Source organism: Benincasa hispida, chromosome 4 (genome assembly GCF_027475165.1).
Source record: "Benincasa hispida cultivar pf3 chromosome 4, pf3_genome.v1.1, whole genome shotgun sequence".
Classification (NCBI taxonomy): Eukaryota; Viridiplantae; Streptophyta; class Magnoliopsida; order Cucurbitales; family Cucurbitaceae; genus Benincasa; species Benincasa hispida.
Window position 1 is genome coordinate 10,194,487 of NC_143481.1, and position 19,849 is coordinate 10,214,335.

A 19,849-nucleotide genomic window follows, 5' to 3' on the forward strand; every position below is an offset into this window, starting at 1 on the left:
TTATAATTTTAACATGCTCATAATACTTGTAACCACCATGCAACTAGCAAAACATAATATCAAACAAAATCATGCTCCAGAGTCAACGTCTAATCTAGATCGCCTGGCACGAAGGCACCAGTAATAGTATCACTTACCTCAACTTGGTCACAAAAGTCCACGCAAATAATTCCTTAAAACCTTTGGAAAACTTGAATGAACCCAAAGTTGTGGCTTGATCCAAGATAAATTCCAAAACTTGATTCAAGTAGCCAATCTGATCAAGAATTAATTCCAAAATCAATAGCTTATTTTTTTTCCACTATTACTCTCAATCCAAAAGAATAACCAACCAGTTTACACAAAACTTACAAAAACTGAAACTCTTTAATGAAGAGAATGGTCCTTTCTTTGTTAGCAATGCCTCGAAATCCAAATCCTGAAAGTCGACACAAAGGGTAACACTAAGATCGTTTCCAACACCAAGAGGCACTTTAAAAAGACTCAACACCAAACCTTGCCCAAAACAATCCAAACTTACCCAATCTAAAAAAAAGGTAGTGGTGGGTGAACGGTGGCAGAAGTAAAACTGGACGACGGGGCTGACGTCGGTGAGGCGAGCAGCGATCGACTGACGCAGCGGCGAGACAATGGTGCTTGCGACGGTGACGGAACGACGAGATGAAGCTGTTTGTGACGAAGCTAGCGAGAAGGTCACGGTGACGTTGCTTGCGGCGGCTGGAAGGCAGACGACAAGCGATGGATGACTGGAAGGTGTTGGCGGCTAGGGCAGGAAGGAAAAGAAAAAAAAAAAGAAGAAGGAGAGAAAAGGGCGGCTGATTGCGTTGGAGAGAGAGAAAAAAAAAGAAAATTTACTTTTTTTTTTTTTTTTTTTTATTTTTCCTTTTCTCTTTTCTTTAACCTTTCCACAAATATATATATAACCAAATTAAACTTTTCCTTTTTCCTTAAAAAAAAATTCCTTAATTATCTCCCAAAATATATATATACTTATACATATATTTTCCTTTTCCTAAAAAAAAAAAAATCTAATATACACATTTAATTATCTCCATAGATAATCAAATCTCCCAAAATATAAGCCAAAATAAAATTCAATTAATTCCAAATAATTAAATCATATTTTAGCTTGGCAAAAAAAAAAAAAAAAAAAAAAAACATAAATCTCATATAATTTATCCAAGTAGCAACCAATAATAATAATAATAAAAAAACTTAATTACAAAATAAAAAAATCAGGATGTTACATTTCTTTTAGCCACAATATCTAAATAAAACAGTATAAATAACTTGTATTTCTACAAGTTATCAGCCATAATCCTCAGGTAGGAGGTGTTTCATAAACTGTCAACTTAAATACCCCCAGTCTTTGACAGGATTATATACCAATTGAGTTTGTAACCCTAGTTTTACAAGCTAACGACCTATTTTAACTATTAAAACAAGTGGTTAACCTACGCGAGCATGCAACTTATCTTTATTATGAGTTTTAAATGTTTAACCCAATTTTATAACAACTTAAAAAATTTTAGACATGCTAAGCATCCATAACATACATCAAAGGCATTCAACATTTAATATAACATTTATATTAAAACATTTGAAACCCTATACATGCATACTATATATTATAACACTTTATAACATACTTTCAATGTAGACTATATCAGTGATAATGGTCGATCAGTAACGGGGTCTATCAGTGATAAGTCTATATCATTGATATGATCTCATTAAACTATGTCATTGATAATTCCTACCTATGATTATCTGAATATTTCAAATCTCATAAAAAGAAGGCATTCTGCATACAATACTAATTAAATATTATGTTTTCAACTCTATTTAATTCCTATTGTTGCATCAAAAGAAGAAATGACACCAGAATACTTCAAAAAAAAAAAAAAAATATGGAGATGGAGAAAAAAAGATCGGAGGAAGGATAAAATGTTGCAGAAAAATAAAAAGATTGGAGAACGAATATCTTCTTTAGAAGAAGATGTCGAAGGTCTTAAGGCAACATAAAGATTTTGAAGTTCTTAAAAAAGGACAAACGGAGATTCTCACTTTGTTATATTCTCTAATGGAAATTGTAAAGCAGAAGGTTGCACACAAATGTCAAAGTGAAAGACAATCTCAAGTGTCCTTTGAAAAGAATCGTCCTCCATCTGTGAGTCTAGAAATGATAGATGTCGATGTTGATGCTAATATTGATAAAGTAGTTGAATATGCAACTACTTATGCCAAGGAGAATGAGGTAAAATTATTAAAGCTTTCTAGTTCTTTTACTTTTTTTTTCTAGTGATAGACTATATAAAGTACATATAGTTTACTGACAAAAATGATATACTAATATCTACAGAAGCATGAATAAAATCGTGAGAAAGAGAAGGAAATAGAAGAAACCACTATTGTTGAGGGAAAAAAGGTACCCATCTAGTTAAATGGTAGGCTATTGCTATTATGTTTTTATAGACTTCAAGTGTGCTGCTCATTAAAGTCTATCAGTGATAGATTTCTCTCACTGATAGAATGTTGTCATCTTTTTATTAGAGTCCAACAGTAATATGGAAAAAGTATATTGACATCTTCTACAATTTTATGCATTGGTACACTCATATAAAATATTTACAAAAGATTGAAGACAAGGAGGAAGAAGTCAATGGACATGAAAAAAGGTAAAAAAAAATTGTACATGACAAAGCAAAAAAAGTGAAGGTATAACAATTATCACATTCCCTATATTGCTTCATGACTTATAGACTCAATATATATTTATAAACTTATAATTAAGTATTGACATTTCATGTTATTCAACAAAAGGCAAATACAATGATAAATACTAAAAATGTTAGACCGAAAAGACAGCCTAAACCGTCAAAGAAGATGTTGGAGAATTAAAATGACCAGATTGCAAGAGAACAAAAGGATGCAAAGGAAGAAAAGAATGCAAAAGACAAAAATAAAGCTTCTCCAAAACAAACAAGACCTCCTCCTAGAATCAAGGATATTGCGCCTAGTTTTGACCTAAAACTCTCTTAGATGTAATATTGTTGGGGTTGATGCCCTAAATCTCGTAGGGTTCTGTAGTTTATAAACATCTGTATGAACAAACAGTTTTGTGATTTATAATATGAGATATTTTATTAACTTCAGTCTATGAAATATGAGATATTTTAGTTGCATTAACCAAAAACCAATAAACTAAGATCCCTGGTTATCGTTGTAACTTAAGCAAGTATGTGAAAACATACAAGTGGATCGTACTTTAAATGATAACCTAAATGGTCTGTAGTATATGGATAAAAGAGGGAAACCTTATCCTGGAGACACTATGAGTGTAACCCGCTTTATAAATGTTACAAATGTTGTAAAGTGCTACAAATGGTCTGATCTTGATCATTTATGAATTAGACATGCGAGCGGGGATGCTCTATACAAAGGAGTTTGTATAAGGCTGGACCACGAAATGTTTAGTCTCGTTATATAACGTTGTTCATGACAGACTTTCATTTCACTAGGATGACTATAGGTAACATGACCTTAATCTTGAGTGAGTTGGGAACTTCTGCCTATGCGGGCGGTCCTTTGATTTGCATAGGTGTGAGTGGCCAGATCGCCGACTCAAACCTACCAATTTGGTGATTCGTCTAATTGGGGAGCTGGTAACTCAGCTACATTAGACAGAATTCACTCCTTCCCTGAAACAGGGGTAAGTAGATAAATTGCTCCCTCAAAGGCTGATTCTGGAGCTTGAACAATGTGATACCACACCTTCTCTTGGCCCGAGAAGGGTTTACTCATAATGGGACTATGATGTATTGTTCATAGAGGAATCAGTGGTACTTAAGGAGTTATACTTACGAGTGATTTACTTACGAGTGCTTTGTGAAGGGTCATCGTACTATTGATTGGTTATATCCAATGGACATATAAATATATCTGTAGTGCGAAGAGTGCAGCTGTCAATCTTTAGTGGACTGCTCGGTAGTTAACGGATGGTAGATATCGTGATCAAAGAGTTTAGTCAATTATTCACGTACTGTTGGAGCTTCAAGCTACAGGTCCATAAGGTCCCCTTGGTAGCTCAATGGATTCATGTTGAGAATCAGTTTTTGGATTAGTTTGAAGTGTTCAAATTAACGAGAAGGAATTTGATTATATATGATATAATTAAATTAATTAAATTATATGTGATATAATTGATATAAAGTATTTGATACATTATTTGATTGGAGGAATTAATATAAATATGATTTATATTAGATGCCATAAAGGAGAAAAGAACAATGGTTTATATGTTGTATATGATGTGATATTAAAACTATAGGTTATAAATATAATATGATAAATTAGTTATTATATTTAATAATAATAAATTAATTATAAGATAATTGATTTCGGTTTTTCTCCAAATAACCACCTTAGTGGGTGGTTTTAGTAAGTTTATGGAAACCGAATGGATAAAAGTGAAAATTCTTTTCATTTTTGAGGAATCCACACACAAATAGCATAAAGTTATACGATAGTTTTGAGAGAATAAACGATTGATCGAGAATACTATACAATAGTGACTCACTTGCTAAACAATTGAGTACACAAGTCTATACGATAGACTTCTTCCTTCTCCTACTTACTCGATCGTCTACCTGATCATTCTGTTCCTTCTTCCCTCTTCCAAATCCATACAGAGCCTACACCTCCTGGATTCTCACACCGAGAATACCAAGGTAGCCTCATGGTAGTGTCAAGTTTCTATTCGATGGTCGAGGATTGATTTTCACTCATTGCTGTTCGAGGATTTTCCAGAGGCATGTTGCATGAGTGTTGTGGGGCACGTTACTGAGTTCATTAAGGAAATACTAGAAGAAAAGGTTCTTCAAAGTTATGTTTACTCGATACCTTTGTTTTTACCTTTGTAGCATGTTGTAATTTACTCGTTATGCATAACTGTTGTAGTTTGATTGGCAATGTTTTGTTCTTTCACAATAGGGTTTGGAACGATCTACTTCCGCTCATTGGATCTTTAGATTAAAAGTTCCTTCAATAATGTAGTTGTGGCTTAGTTTAATGTTGTGGCTATTAGACCTTAGTTTTTGTGGATATTTCAGTACTTTAATATTGTGGGATGTGGGATATTATACCCTAGTTTTTGTGGATACATTAGTATCAGTGATAGAAACGATCCATGATAGACTTCATATGTAATTCATTTTGTCATATAAATATAGGAAATTTTTGGATTGTTAGTTGAATAAATGCAAATTAAATATTAGTGATAGAAATCACAGCGACATTGCTTGAAATTAATCACAATAACTTCATATGTGGTTCATTTTGTCATATAAGTATAGAAAATTGTTGGATCGTTAGTTGAATCAGTGCAAATTATGTCCCTTTGTGCTTTCTATTTTAAAGTTCTAAGAATTAAATTCTTTGTATTATGTAATGGGTGGTCAGTGATAGATCAATGTCAATGATAGACCAATATCGGTGGTAAAAAGCATAGTGATATTACTTGAAATTGATGGTACTTTCTTTCATATGTACTTGATTTTGTGTTTTTATTCTATAAAAGTATGTTGGAAAATTTTGAACTTTGTATTGAGAAAAAGTTCAAAGGACTATATTTTGTACTTTAAGTGACATTACTTCACATTGAATAAGAATCAAATTTGAATGTATTACTATTGACAAAAATAGGAAAAAAAAGGTTTTATATTTCTCAAGTAGAATGTTATGTTTGTATGAACAATATAACAATCAAACCAATGGTAAAAATAGCAAACCCTACAACATTGTAAAAATGTTGGCAACCTACATATTTACATCTATAAAGATCACATTAATAGTAAATGTTACATCATTGTATAAATGGTGGAAATTTACACGGTTTACGATTATTACTAACACGACGACAATGACTGCACTTTGTCTGACCCTTTTGCTCGCTAATTGATAATATTCTTTGTTTTCGAGGTCGGCCTGCTGGACGCTTAACAACTATAGGTAATATACTCATGTCAATCCCTATAGACTTCCAATTAGCATGGTTCCTAACTGAACGAATAGAACCAAAATAACACGAAATCAAGGTACTTGTCAAAAAATACTGATGAACAAATGAGTAAGTATCCATGTTGCGTCCACGAATAACAGCAAGTGCATGGGCACATAGAATTTCATCAAGATCCCAAACACGATAGGTACATGATTTGGAATCTAAATGTACCATAAAGTGATTGCTTCCATCAATCACTTGAAATTCGACATCATTAATTGCATTAACCTGAGAAAAATGACACATAGACAAGAAATTAATTAAGATCCAACTATATGAGTCTGTCACTGATAGAAGTCTATCATTGATAGAACTTAATCACTGAAATATTGTGCAATATTACCCATGAAAACAAGTAACTCTTGCTGTGAAGCTTTTTAATATATGATGTTATGTTCGTATTTTTCCATCAGCCCAACTAATCAAACTAGATTTCATACAATATGCAACTTTACTTTTATCATAAAACTATTTCTGAAGTAATTGTCTGATAGAATCGAGTAGTGATGCTACAAGTAAATCTCTAAGCTCTTTTAGAACTGCATTTAAACATTTTGAAATGTTTGTAGTCAACATCTGGTATCTTCCCCTTCTACAATATGCACGAGCCCACTTCTCAAAACCAACATTACTAAGATTGTCTTGTATGCAAGGATATATAGCCTCCATCCATCTCATATTTAGCTCAAAATCAACAATAGTATATGCTTTTCCACATCTAAAAAAACATATTATCAATAGAAGAGTCCTTATATGTCAACTTCAAACTTCTCAAAAGGTGTTGCAAACAAACACAATATCCAGCTGTTGGAAAAATGTTTTGAACACCTTTTGGAATACTTAAATGTCAATCAGATATAATAACTAAACCTTTTCGGTCCCCTAAATTCTCTTTATATTATAAAAAAACCATCTCCATGATGCATCATTTTCAGAGTCTACAATACTAAGGGAAAGAGGAAAAATCGGATTGTTACCATCAATTGTTAACGCCATCAAAAGAGTTCTACCATATTTACATTTCAAAAAGGTGTCGTCAACTGATATCTTTTGCCTACAATATTTCCACCCCTCAATACATAATCCAATTGCCATAAAAGAATACTTAAAATGTCCCTCAGAATTAGTTTCATTCATAGTGAATGAACCTACAATAAGATTTAAAAAAAGATATATAAAAGAATAATTACATGTTGTTTTACAATAGATTTATCACTGATAGACCAATATCATTGATAGACCATATCAGTTAAACAAGTCTATCAAATAATGATTACGTACTCATTGAAAGCTTGATTGATGATATATAAAGGATAAGAGGAAAAAAACAAACTTGGATTAATTTCTTTTAGCTTTGTAAAAAAATATGGGATCAAGGCATAAGATTCCTTTGCACCACCATTCAATGACTTCATAATGTATTATTTCGCCCTCCAAGCTTTATAGTAGCTAACCTTTACCCCAAATTTAGTATGCATGTGAATCATAATATCATCCGGAGTCAAACGGCCGCAAGGGCTAAATTTTTTTTATCATACAATCACCAATCAATGATAAAAATGCTTGTCTATGAGAAGTTTGAATAACATTTATAGAACAACTGTTATTAGCAATATACTTCCTAAGTTCCCATAGTTCCCCACCCTTATAACGAGATGCATGAACGTACCATTGACAATCTTCTTGTGAGCATTTCAACACACTTGATTTAGAATTTGATCACACAGTCTTGAACTTAAAGTTGTTCTTTATAACTATGTAGTTAAAGGACTTTGATACTATTTCCTTACTAGCAAACATATCCTTCTCTTTCAAATCAAATGTAGAAGACAAGCTACTAATATGAACATTCGTTAGGATGTTAAAATCATCATTAATAGGAGAAGAAGAAGACACAACACATAAAAAATGATCAACTCCACTGTTGGAAACTCCTTCTAAAAGAATATCAATGGCATGGGGTCTTGTACTTTGCTCTTTAACTAAATTAAAAAACCAAGCAATATCATTATCTTCATGAATTTTAATCACAATTTGAATGTCATTGATACCAAAATCCAATAAGATTGATAATTGTATTGAAGAAATAGATACATCCAAATGAATTTTCTTTAATATCAAAGTAAAAAAACTCTCAAAACACATAATCTCATTGACCAATACGCTTTTAGTCTTATAATTCAAGTAATTATGTTTATCATCCCACTGTCCACTATGAAAACACCACTACTGCACACTTAATCATATTTCTAAATCACTGCAAGAAACGACAATTAAACTCATAACATTGATAGCCTAGTAGAATAAATAGAAAACAATATCTATCAGTGATAGACTAATATAATAGATACACTATGATAAGTACCTATCATCAGTAGACTAATATCAGTGATAGGAAGTTCATGACTAACGATATCAGCGATAGGAAGTTCATGACTACTAATATCAGTGATAGGAAGTTCATGACTGATTGAAAAAAAAACCTAAATATAAATAAAACAGAAATTAAGTTATGAAGACTGAAAGGAAAAATTAAAGTAGATCAAACGTGTAGAAATCATCAAATCGACTACTAACATCAGCATACTATTGAGTTGTATGTCCTAAAACTCGCAGTTTGTAAAGTTAAGCATTTTCTATTATCAATAAAGATGTTATTCATCATTTTTTCAATAAAGTTGTTATTGAATTTTGTAAATTGCACTTGTAAAGACTAAACCCAGTAAACTAAGATCCTTGACTATTATATAAATACTTGAACTTTATATGGAGACATAAAGATGGATCAAGTTTGAGTAAATAGCCAAAACGGTTTATAGTATACGAATAAGGTTGCCTTATTCTGGTAACATTATCGGATGCGGTCCATTCTGTAGTTGCTACAATTTGTTGTAAAGTGGTACAAACGAAGTGATCCTGATTTGTTCATGTACAGACATGAGGAGTGGGGGCATCCTATGCAATGAGTTTGCGTGTGATCAGACAAAAAATAAGTCACTCTTACTTTATAACATTGTTTACTGTTTAAGACTGACTATTTTACTTAGATGACCTAGGTAACTCGATCTTAATCTTGAGCTAACTATGTGAAGAAAATCTGAGATCTCCATGAGCAGCAGAAGTGGATCGTTCCAAATCCCATTCAAAATGAACACAAACATTTTACAGACTTAAACGAAAACAAACAGATTATGCATAAATCGAAATTACAGCAGGCTACAAGAAGATACAAAAGATAGAGTATGTGTATCTTTGAAGAACTCTTCTTTAAGTATCCCTCAATCATTGTCCAATGCATCCAACGATGCACTCAAACGCAACAAACGGAACAGCCAACAACACGAACAACTAGATGCTCCTCAAACACAATTGAGTCCAACTCGATCCACAAACGAATTTAGAACACCACCACAATGGTTACATTGGTATTCTCGGTGTGAGAATCCAGGAATTGTGGGCTCTGTATAATTTTGGATTGAGGAAGACATGAGGTATACGATCGAGTAAGTGAGAGATAATGAAAATTGTCTATCGTATAGACGATGTACTCGATCGTTTAGAAGATGAAGCCTATTGTATAGACTTTTGCTACTCGATCGTGTAGCAACGATCAAAGGAACAACTATTGTATAGTCAACTCTTAGCTCAATCGTGTATGCTCTTAATGCTATCGCTTAGTAAAAACACTTTTTACTTGATAGCCTTTTTCGTTAGATTTTCCCAAATGAATCAACAACCAATTTTGAAAATTAATTTTTCTTTTTATCTCACGGTTACCATACTTCCAATAACCTCTCACTCAATTCGCTTATTAGAGAAAAAGAATTAATTATTATATTATATTATAAATAAATATGATAACCAACTTATCATATCATATTTATAACCTATAGTTTTAATATTTCATCATATGATACATATAAACTATAGTTCATTTTATATTTTTTGGTATTTAATATAAATTATATTTATGTTAATTCCTCCAATTAATGTATCTAATACATCAAATCAATTATATCACATATAATTGAATTTCCTCTTGTTAATTTGAATACTTCAAATCAACCCAAAATCCGATTCTCAACTCGAACTCATTGAGCTACCAAGGGGACCTCATGGACCTGTAGCTTGAAGCTCCAACGGTACGTGAATAACTGACTAAACTCTTTAGTCACGAGATTCACCATCCGTTAACTGTTGGTCAGTCTAAAGACCGACAACTACACTCTTCGCACTACAAATATATTTTTGTATCCATATGACCAATCAACAGTGCGATAACCCTTCACAAATCGCTCGTAAATACAGTTGGGCCAATTTACCGTTTTGCCCCTATAGTTACATTTAACTCCTTAAGTACCACTGATTTCTCTAATGAACAATAAGTCATAGTCCTACTATGATTGAGTCCTCTCTTCCAAAGAGAGAGTGTGGCCACTATGTTCAAGATCCGGAATCAGCCCTTAAAGGAGCAATTTATCTACTTACCCCTGCTTTGGGGAAGGAGTGAATTCCATCTTGTGTAGCTGAGTTCCCAGCTCCCCAATCAGACGAATCCCCAAAAAGGTAAACTTGTTGAGTTTGCAATCTGGGCACCCTCACCCATACTAATCAAAGGACTGCCCTCATAGGCACAGTTTCCAACTCACCCATGATTAATGTCATGTCACCTATGGTCATTTTAGTGAAATGTAAGTCTCAATTATCAACGGCATTATATTAAGAGAGTAATCATCTCGTGGTCCGGTCTTATACAAACTCTTTGTATAGGACACCCCCGCTCGCATTTCTTCACATAAATAGTCAAGTTTAGACCATTTGTAGCACTTTACAACACTTGTAACATCTACAAAGCGGGCTGTATCCATAGTGTCAACAGGATAAGGTATCCCTTATTTATCCATCTACTACAGATCATTTAGATTATTACTTATGGCATGATCCACTTGTATGTCTCACATACATGCTTAAATTATATGAAATAACCAAGGATCTTAGTTTATTGGATTGACGTAAATGCTTATAAAATAATATTTATTTTATTAATAACGTGTATACAAAATATTTACAAATTACGAGACCACCGGGAGAATTAGGATACCAATTCCAACATTATGAATTCCTATTTATTTGGGATTATCCTTAGATTTGCATTGGTGAGAGTTGACTCAACAACGTCGACTCAATAAGCCTCCTATTTGAGGGATAAGATCGGATAGATAGCTGGGGACATAAGGTGCAAGATGGAATTCACGCCTACCCGATTAAGGATAGGAGGAAGGTTGTTCTCTTAAGTGCTGAATCTAGATCTTGAACGAGGGGCTCCACCCTCTCATTGTCCCGAGAGAGATCCGATTTAGTGATTGGATCACAAACTAATTGTTCATTAGAGGATCAGTGGAACTTAAGGAGCAAAATGTAATTTCGGGGGTAAAACAGCATATTGACCCAATTGTTATTATGAACAACCTGTGAAGGGTCGACTTACTGATTATGGTTAAATCAAGTAGACACAAATATATCTACAGTGAGGAGAGTGCAACTATCGATCTATAGTAGTGTGACTCGGTAGTTAATGAATATTGATTAATCCGGTCTAAAGAGTTTTAGCCAATTAATCTCAAATCATTGAAGCTCATAATCTGTAGGTCCATAAGGTCTTTCTATTAGCTTGTAAAACATGAATACCTTGAATTGGTAAATTGAGTGAATTTGAAATGATTTCAATTTGAAGTGTTCAAATTGCAATTAGTGTTTGAATTATATTCGATATAATTAAACGTTTAACTTATCGAAATTAAACTAAATTGGAGAGTTTATAATATTTAAATATTGATTTAAATTTCAATTACATGAATAAAATTCATGTTCAAAATTAGGTGTGTGACTAATTTAATATTTGATATTAAATTTATTTAATTAATTAAAATCAAATTAATTTTCATTTTTATTCAATTTCAGAAACTGAATTTTGTTTTGAATTTAGTTATTTTTGAATTAACTAAAATTAGAAATAAAAAGATTGAAATTAAGGTTGATAGTGGAGATTTCCAAATTTTAGAAATCTTGATGTGTTTTCATAATACACTTCCACCTAGCCCACTAAACTTATCCAATTGAAGTGTCTAATCTGTGCTTGCATGGTTTTGATGAACAAAACTCTCAATTTTCTGGGATTGAGGGGTGAGTTGTAGAATTTTGAAAAAATTTCTGAAGTTCTCTCTCAAGTACTCAAACCCTCAGAAAATCCATTCACAATTCACTTCAATCTTGAATTCCACCTCTCAAATTCAAAGCTGAGAATACTAGAGAATATCTCTTAGTAGTTCGAATGAGGTGTTGAAGTGGAGAATTCGTGGAGAGCAGCTCGGATTTGGAGGATTCTTCAAAGGTATGATATTCTTGAAAACCCCTTGTTGAAAATTATGTTTTGCATGCTTTTAGAACTCAAATTAAATGTAATTATAGTGCTTATTGATTCTAATTGCTTCCGTTGCATGTTTCTACATTCTATCACATACTTCGATTAAAATCAATGAAACCTGAAAAAGTACAAATGAAAAAAATTTTAAAAAACCTGGAAGAAATCGAATAAAAAACTGAGGAAGAAGACCTAGACATGGGAGAAAGAACCGCACGAGAAAAGGATGAAACAATTCAAATCATGAGTAAGAAATACCAAATCGTGAGTAGAAATACGAAATCGTGAGTAGAAAACTGATCGATCGTTCCTCTCAAAATTGAGTGACGAAGAATGAAGAAGACGTACCTGGAAAACGCACATTAGGTCGACCAAAAAGAAGATAGATGAAAAAGAAATGACAGACTGAATAGTTGAAATAGATGAAAAAAAATGATGAAGCGGCACGATGAAAAAACAGATCCAAAACGAAAAAGAAGACATGGGAGAAGAATGTTATTTTAGGAATTAAAAAAAAGGTAAACGTATCTTTAAAAAATATTCTATATATGCCATTAGTGTTAAAAAAAGGATATATATTTATTTAGTTATAATAAAAAAAATACCTGCTACAAATTTTCCATAAAACTTATTTTTACCATAAAAATTTATTAAATGAATACAACTAATTTGTACCTAAAAAATCAATTAATTAGCTAAGAATATTTAAAATGTATTTAATTAGTAAACTAGGATGAATTAATTTAGTTAGTACAAAAATTTATCTTCAATCATAATAATAACTGATTACTTTTTCTTTTAAATTTTTATAATCAAGCAATTATTTGAGATTAATTTTAATTTGATCTTTCATTATAAAAATTTATTTTTGTTTAATATTCTTTATTATCATATCATATTTTTTTAATCTATTATTCACTATTTATATACTTATTTATTAAAATATATTTTCTTATCTTATTTAATTAAAATTAAAAATACTCATGTTGAACTTAATTAATTATAAAAATGATTAAATATTAGATTATAATTAATATGACGTTCATTTAACATATTAGTTGGTTAATTTTAATTATATATTAATAAATTTTTAAATATTTATAATTAAAATTATTATTAATTCTTAATTAAGTAACTTCGATAAAATGAATGATATTTATTATTTAATTAATTAATCTATTACAATTCCATGAAATTGTCATACTTAATTTCATAAATTAAATACAAATATATTTTTTGTTCACAAAATTCTGATAGCACTTTCTATGTACAACCAAATAGGGGTGGAATCAGTTCGGTTCAGTTCGGTTTGACCTTCAAACCGATATTATTCATATATAGAACCGAACCGCACCGTTTGTGTGGTTCGAACCGAATTGGTTCCATTCGGTTCGGTTCAGTTTCATGAATTGGTTTCATGGATGGGAAGACGAAACCTCGATTTCGAACTCGAAGACGAAGACGAAGATTGGGACTCGAACTCGAAGACGAAGATTATAAATGATTTGGAACTCGAAGATGAAGACTCAGATTTGAACTCAAACTGAAGTTGAAATGAAGAGTGAAGAGTCAAGATGAAGACGAAGAGCGGTTGTAGGTTGCGGCGGCTGTGGACTGACGGACTCGAACTGAAGAGTGAAGAGCGGTTGCGGGCTGCGACGGCCATAAACCCTAAAAACGAAAGAAAGAAACGAAAGCGGAACAACTGAAAGAAAGAAACGAGACAGAGACGAAGGGCCGGGCGTAGAAGAAAGGAAATGCTCGTTTTTTTTAAAAACTTTTTTATTAATATTTGATATATTAATATTATATATATATATATTTATATTTAAACGGTTCGGTTTAGTTTAGAAATCGATTTTCAATCTCAGAACCGAACCAAACCATTTAAATTCGATTTTAACATTCCAACGAACCGCATCGAACTGATTTTTTTGGTTTTTCTTATAAATCGGTTCGGTTTAAGCGGCTTTGCTATCCACCCCTACAATCAAACATAATAATCTTTGATTTTCAGACATCTTATTTTCAAATATCTTATTCCTAGATATCATTTATTCTCAAGTATCTATAAAACATTAAACCAAATGGCTCATCAATGAATATGAAGTCCAAACAACAATGCACTATGATGTATGACTTCTATTTACGTATCTTATTTTGTTATGAAATTAAGATAAAAAGTTTGTATAATTTTGAGAATTCTTCTCTCAACAATAGCACCAGTGGTCTAGTGGTAGAATAGTACCCTGCCACGGTACAGACCCGGGTTCGATTCCCGGCTGGTGCATTTTATCTTTGATTTTTGCTGAACCACGTGTAAATTCTTTTGGGCCGTTAGTTCTTACTTCCATTGAGACAAATACTTTTCGGTATTTTCCCTTTTCCTTCTGATTTTTAAGGGATTCATATAAAATATTTTCGTTTTATTTTTTTTATTTAATAATAAATTATAGGAAAATTATTTAAATCATAAAATTATTTTTAAAATTATAGGAATTCGTGTAAATTATTTCGTAATTTTTATAGTGGTTTGGTCAAACTCGACCTACTCCACTCCCTAAGTGCCTTTTCGGAATTTGAATAAAATCTTTCTGACTCTTTTCACGGATTAGAGCCCACCCGTTACACAATCGCTCCTTTTACGAGTTCAAGAGCAAACCCGACTCTTTCTACGGTTTAAGATCAAACCGTTACAAATGTTGGAATTTTTGAAGAATACAATCCAACTCTCACTAGAGTGGATTAATAAGTCTAAGCATTCAATAAGTTTATCCTCACAATACAAGAACACTCTCTCAAGAATAAGATGAAAAGAAAAAAAATTGGGAATTTAGAGAGAGCAACAATGGAACTTTTGAGTTTTGGAGGATTATGAAATGTAAAATTTGTTGATTTAAAATTTGGGGAGAAAGATGGTTTATATAGAGATAGAAAAATTTTTAGAAACCACAATTAATTTGGAGATTTTAAACTAAACTGGTCGTTAGATACAAACAAAATATAATATTAAATTCCTTTACTTTTTAAAATTAATCAAAAAAATAAAAAAACATACCATGTGTCAAAAACTAGCCGTTAGACACAAAAATAAAATAATATTAAATTCATTTTCCTTTTAATTCATTTTCTTTTTAAATTTATTCTCTTAAAGTCAATCCAAAAATAAAAAACATACTATGTGTAAAAAAATTTGCCGTTAGGCACAAACATAAAATAATATTAAATTTATTTTCCTTTTAAATTTCTTTTAAATTTTATTTTTTTTATTTTAAATCAATCCAAAAATCAAAAGTCCATCATAGGTTGATGATCCACCATTCAACCAATATACTGCCACATGTCTACATGCAAATGGCCTGGTTATGCCACGTCATCAACCACAGTATTTTCTTTATAGAATTGTTTCGGTCATATCGTTTTCGTTTTAGCTCCGATTTGAGTGATTCAAGAGGTGTTGGAATCGTTGTTTCGAGCTCTACGCTATGGGCATATTAAAACACTAAGATTTTCAGTAATTAAAAATTGAGTTTGTTATCATCAAAACATTGATTAATTAATTAATTAAAACTAATTAATTTGAGATTAAGGGCAAAAAAGCTAACAATCTCCCCTTTTTGATGAAGACAAACCATTCAAGAAAAATAGCTTGAAATACATGTAAACCATATGTAGCACATAATAAAATTCAACATATCACCATAAAGATCATTCTTGAAATTCACTCAAAAAAATAAATTCTCCTCCTAATTAATACAATCAAAATCATAACAAATTTATAGCATATTTTTCTTAAACTTCTCCCCCTTTGGAATCATCAAAAAGAATAATTAAGAAAAATTTAGAACTACATAAATATTTCCCTTAAAAACATGAACATAAATTTAGCACAACTCCCCCTAAGAATATTAATACATGCTTTCCATATCTCCCTCTATCAAAATGCATTCTAAAAGATTTAACAAGTAAAATTATAAAATCAAGAGACATCACAACGATTAATACCGAGCTCAAGCCTATTTTTGCAAAAGTTTTCTTCATTCAAAGGCTTGGTAAAAATATCCGCTAATTGATTATTAGAGCCTACAAATTCAAGAATAATATTATCATTTTGCACATGCTCTCTAATAAATGATGCCTAATATCAATATGCTTAGTCCTAGAATGATAGGATTTTTAGTCAAATTAATAGCACTAGTATTATTACAAAATATAGGCACATTATCAAACTTTAATCCAAAATCACAAAGAGTTTATTTCATCCAAAGAATTTGAGCACAACAATTAGCAACTGCAATATATTCCGCTTCGGTAGTGGATAAGACAACCAAATTTTGCTTTCTACTAAACCAAGAAACTAAGAAACTACCAAGAAATTGACAAGTCCCACTAGTACCGATCAAGTAAACTACCCGCAAAATCCGCATTGGAATATCCTACCAAATTAAATTCAACATTTATAGGATACCATAAGCCTAAATCAATAGTACCAAGCAAATATTTAAAAATTCTTTTAACGGCATGTAAATGTGATTCCTTAGGACAAGATTGAAATCTAGCACAAAGACATACACTAAACATGATATCGGGTCTACTAGCGGTTAAATAAAGTAAAAATCCAATCATACCTCTATAAGTTTTTATATCCACACACTTACCTTTTTCATCCTTGTCAAGCTTATTAGATGTGCTCATAGGAGTTTTTGCAATTTTACCTTCATTGAATTTGAAGCATTCACTGAAGCAGCCGAAGAAAGAGGATAAGAATAAGGCGCATCCCTATCTGCTGCATCTAAATATGCTGTTTCGAGCAAATTCCTTGTGTATTTTTCTTGACTTATGAAAATACCATCCTTGAGTTGTTTGATTTAGAGTCCAAGGAAGAAGCTAATTTCTCTCATCATACTCATCTCAAATTCACTATGCATACACTTAGAAAATTCTTCACACAAAGATGAATTAGTAGAACAAAAAAAAATATCATCCACATATATTTGTACTAAAAACATATCATTTTCTTTAGTCTTAATAAAAAGAGTAGTATCAATTTTACCCATTTTAAATTCATTCTCAAGCAAGAAATTACTAAGTCTAACATACCAAGCTCTTGGAGGTTGTTTTAAGCCATAAAGAGTCATTTTCAACTTATAGACATGATTAGGAAAATCAAAACTTTCAAACCCCAGAGGTTGTTCTACATAAACTTCCTCCATGATATAACCATTTAAAAATGCACTTTTCTCATCCATTTGATACAAAATGAAATTCTTATAAGAAGCAAAAGTAAACAACAAAAAGAGTCATTTGATATAAAATGACTCTTTTTGGTTGGAGAGATGCTTCTTGAATTGCTTCTTTCTCTTGACGAAGTTCTTATACTTATGTGAAAGATAGGCAACATCATCTTCATCAAGGTCATCTTCATCTTGGGAGTCAACTTCTAAAGAGATGGTCTTTAAAGCTATACTCTTTTCTTTCTTTTTCTTCTCATCCTCCATGTTTTTCTTGATCTTTATCTCATGCGTCAACAACGAGGCCATGAGTTCATTAATGGAGAAAGATTTGAGATCCTTTGCCTCTTGAATGGTGGTGACTTTAGGCTCCCATTGTTTAGACAAAGACCACAATAGCTTCTTTATCTTCTCCAGATTTGAGTACTTTTTCCCAAGTCCTTCTAAAGCATTGACAATTTTAGTAAATTTAATAAATATATCGAAAATAGCTTCATTTTTCATCAATTTTAAACATTTTATATTGATGAACTAACATGTCAATCTTTGTTTCTTTTACTTGACTAGTTTCTTCATGAGTAATTTCTAATTTATCCCATATCTCTTTAGCGATTTTGCAAATAGACACTCTATTATACTCAACTTCATTCAAAGCACAAAATAAACAATTAATTGCTTTGGCATTTAAAGAGCATGCTTTCTTTTCATTTATTGACCATTCTTCCTTAGGTTTTATAGTGCTAACACCATCAACATCTTTTGTTGGAATTTTAAAACCTTCCTCAACAATATCCTATAAATCATAATCAATAGAAAGCAAGAAAAATTTCATTCTATTTTTCCAATAACTATAATTAGTACCATTAAAGAAAGGAAGCTTTGTAATAGATTGACTATCGGTAAAAGGGATAAAACCTAAAGTTGCCATAGCTAAAAAATAATTAAGTTTATCAAGAAATAAATATTTCAAGAAGAACAATCCGCTCTGATGCCAATTGTTGGATTAATATGGCAACCGTAGAGGGGTGAATAGAGTTTAATTAATCTTTTTTTTTTTTTAAATTAACCTAATTAACCTAATTAATACATTTTTTTTATAAATAATAAGAAAAATTCAATTTATGCAACAAATAAGATGACAAAAATGTGATAATTTAATTCTATCAAATTTTAGAAAATAAATAAGAATAAACTAAAACACACAATAAATTACTTAAATTAATTGCAAAAATAAAAAGGAAAGAGTTAGAGAATAAGACACCGTAATTTTTATAGTGGTTCGGTCAAACTCGACCCACTCCACCCCCAAGCGCCTCTTGGGAATTTGAATAAAATCTTTCTGACTCTTTCCACGGATTAGAGCCCAACCGTTACACCATGCTCCTTTTACGGGTTCAAGAGCAAACCCAATCCTTTCCACAGTTTAGGATCAAACCTTTACAAATGTTGGAATTTTTGAAGAACAAAATATAACTCTCACTAGAGTGGATTTACAAGTTTAAGCACTTAACAAGTTTATCCTCACAATACAATAATACTCTCTCGAGAATAAGATGAAAAGAAAAAAATTGGGAACTTAGAGAGAGCAACAATGGAACTTTTGAGTTTTGGAGGATTATGAAATGTAAAATTTGTTGCTTTAAAATTTGGGGAGGAAGATGGTTTATATAGAGATGTAAAAATTTTTAGAAACCACAATTAATTTGGATCATTAGATTTTGGAAAAGAAAAATCAATGGTGGAGATTTTAAACTAAACTAGTCGTTAGATACAAACAAAATATAATATTAAATTCTTTTTCTTTTGAAATTCATTTTCTTTTTAAAATTAATCCAAAAAATAAAAAAAACATACCATGTGCCAAAAACTAGCCGTTAGATACAAACATTAAATAATATTAAATTCATTTTTCTTTTAATTCATTTTTTTTTAAAATTTATTCTCTTTAAAGTCAATCCAAAAATAAAAAACATACCATGTGTAAAAAAACTAGCTGTTAGACACAAACATAAAATAATATGTTAATCTCTTAATGATCCATCATTCAACCAATATGCTACCACATGTCTACATGCAAATGGACTGGTTATGCCACATCATCCACCACGGTATTTTCTCTATAGAATTATTTCGGTC

At 31.4% G+C, this 19,849-nt stretch overlaps 1 non-coding gene and 1 pseudogene across 1 annotated transcript; one reads left to right on the forward strand and one right to left on the reverse strand.

Annotated features, from left to right (window-relative positions):
• Positions 1-6,495: 6,495 nt before the first annotated feature.
• LOC150036468 (uncharacterized) lies at positions 6,496-14,836 on the reverse strand (annotated as a pseudogene).
• Positions 14,702-14,772, forward strand: TRNAG-GCC (transfer RNA glycine (anticodon GCC)). The gene has a single exon. It is a non-coding gene; the product is annotated as a tRNA-Gly (tRNA).
• Positions 14,837-19,849: the final 5,013 nt, after the last annotated feature.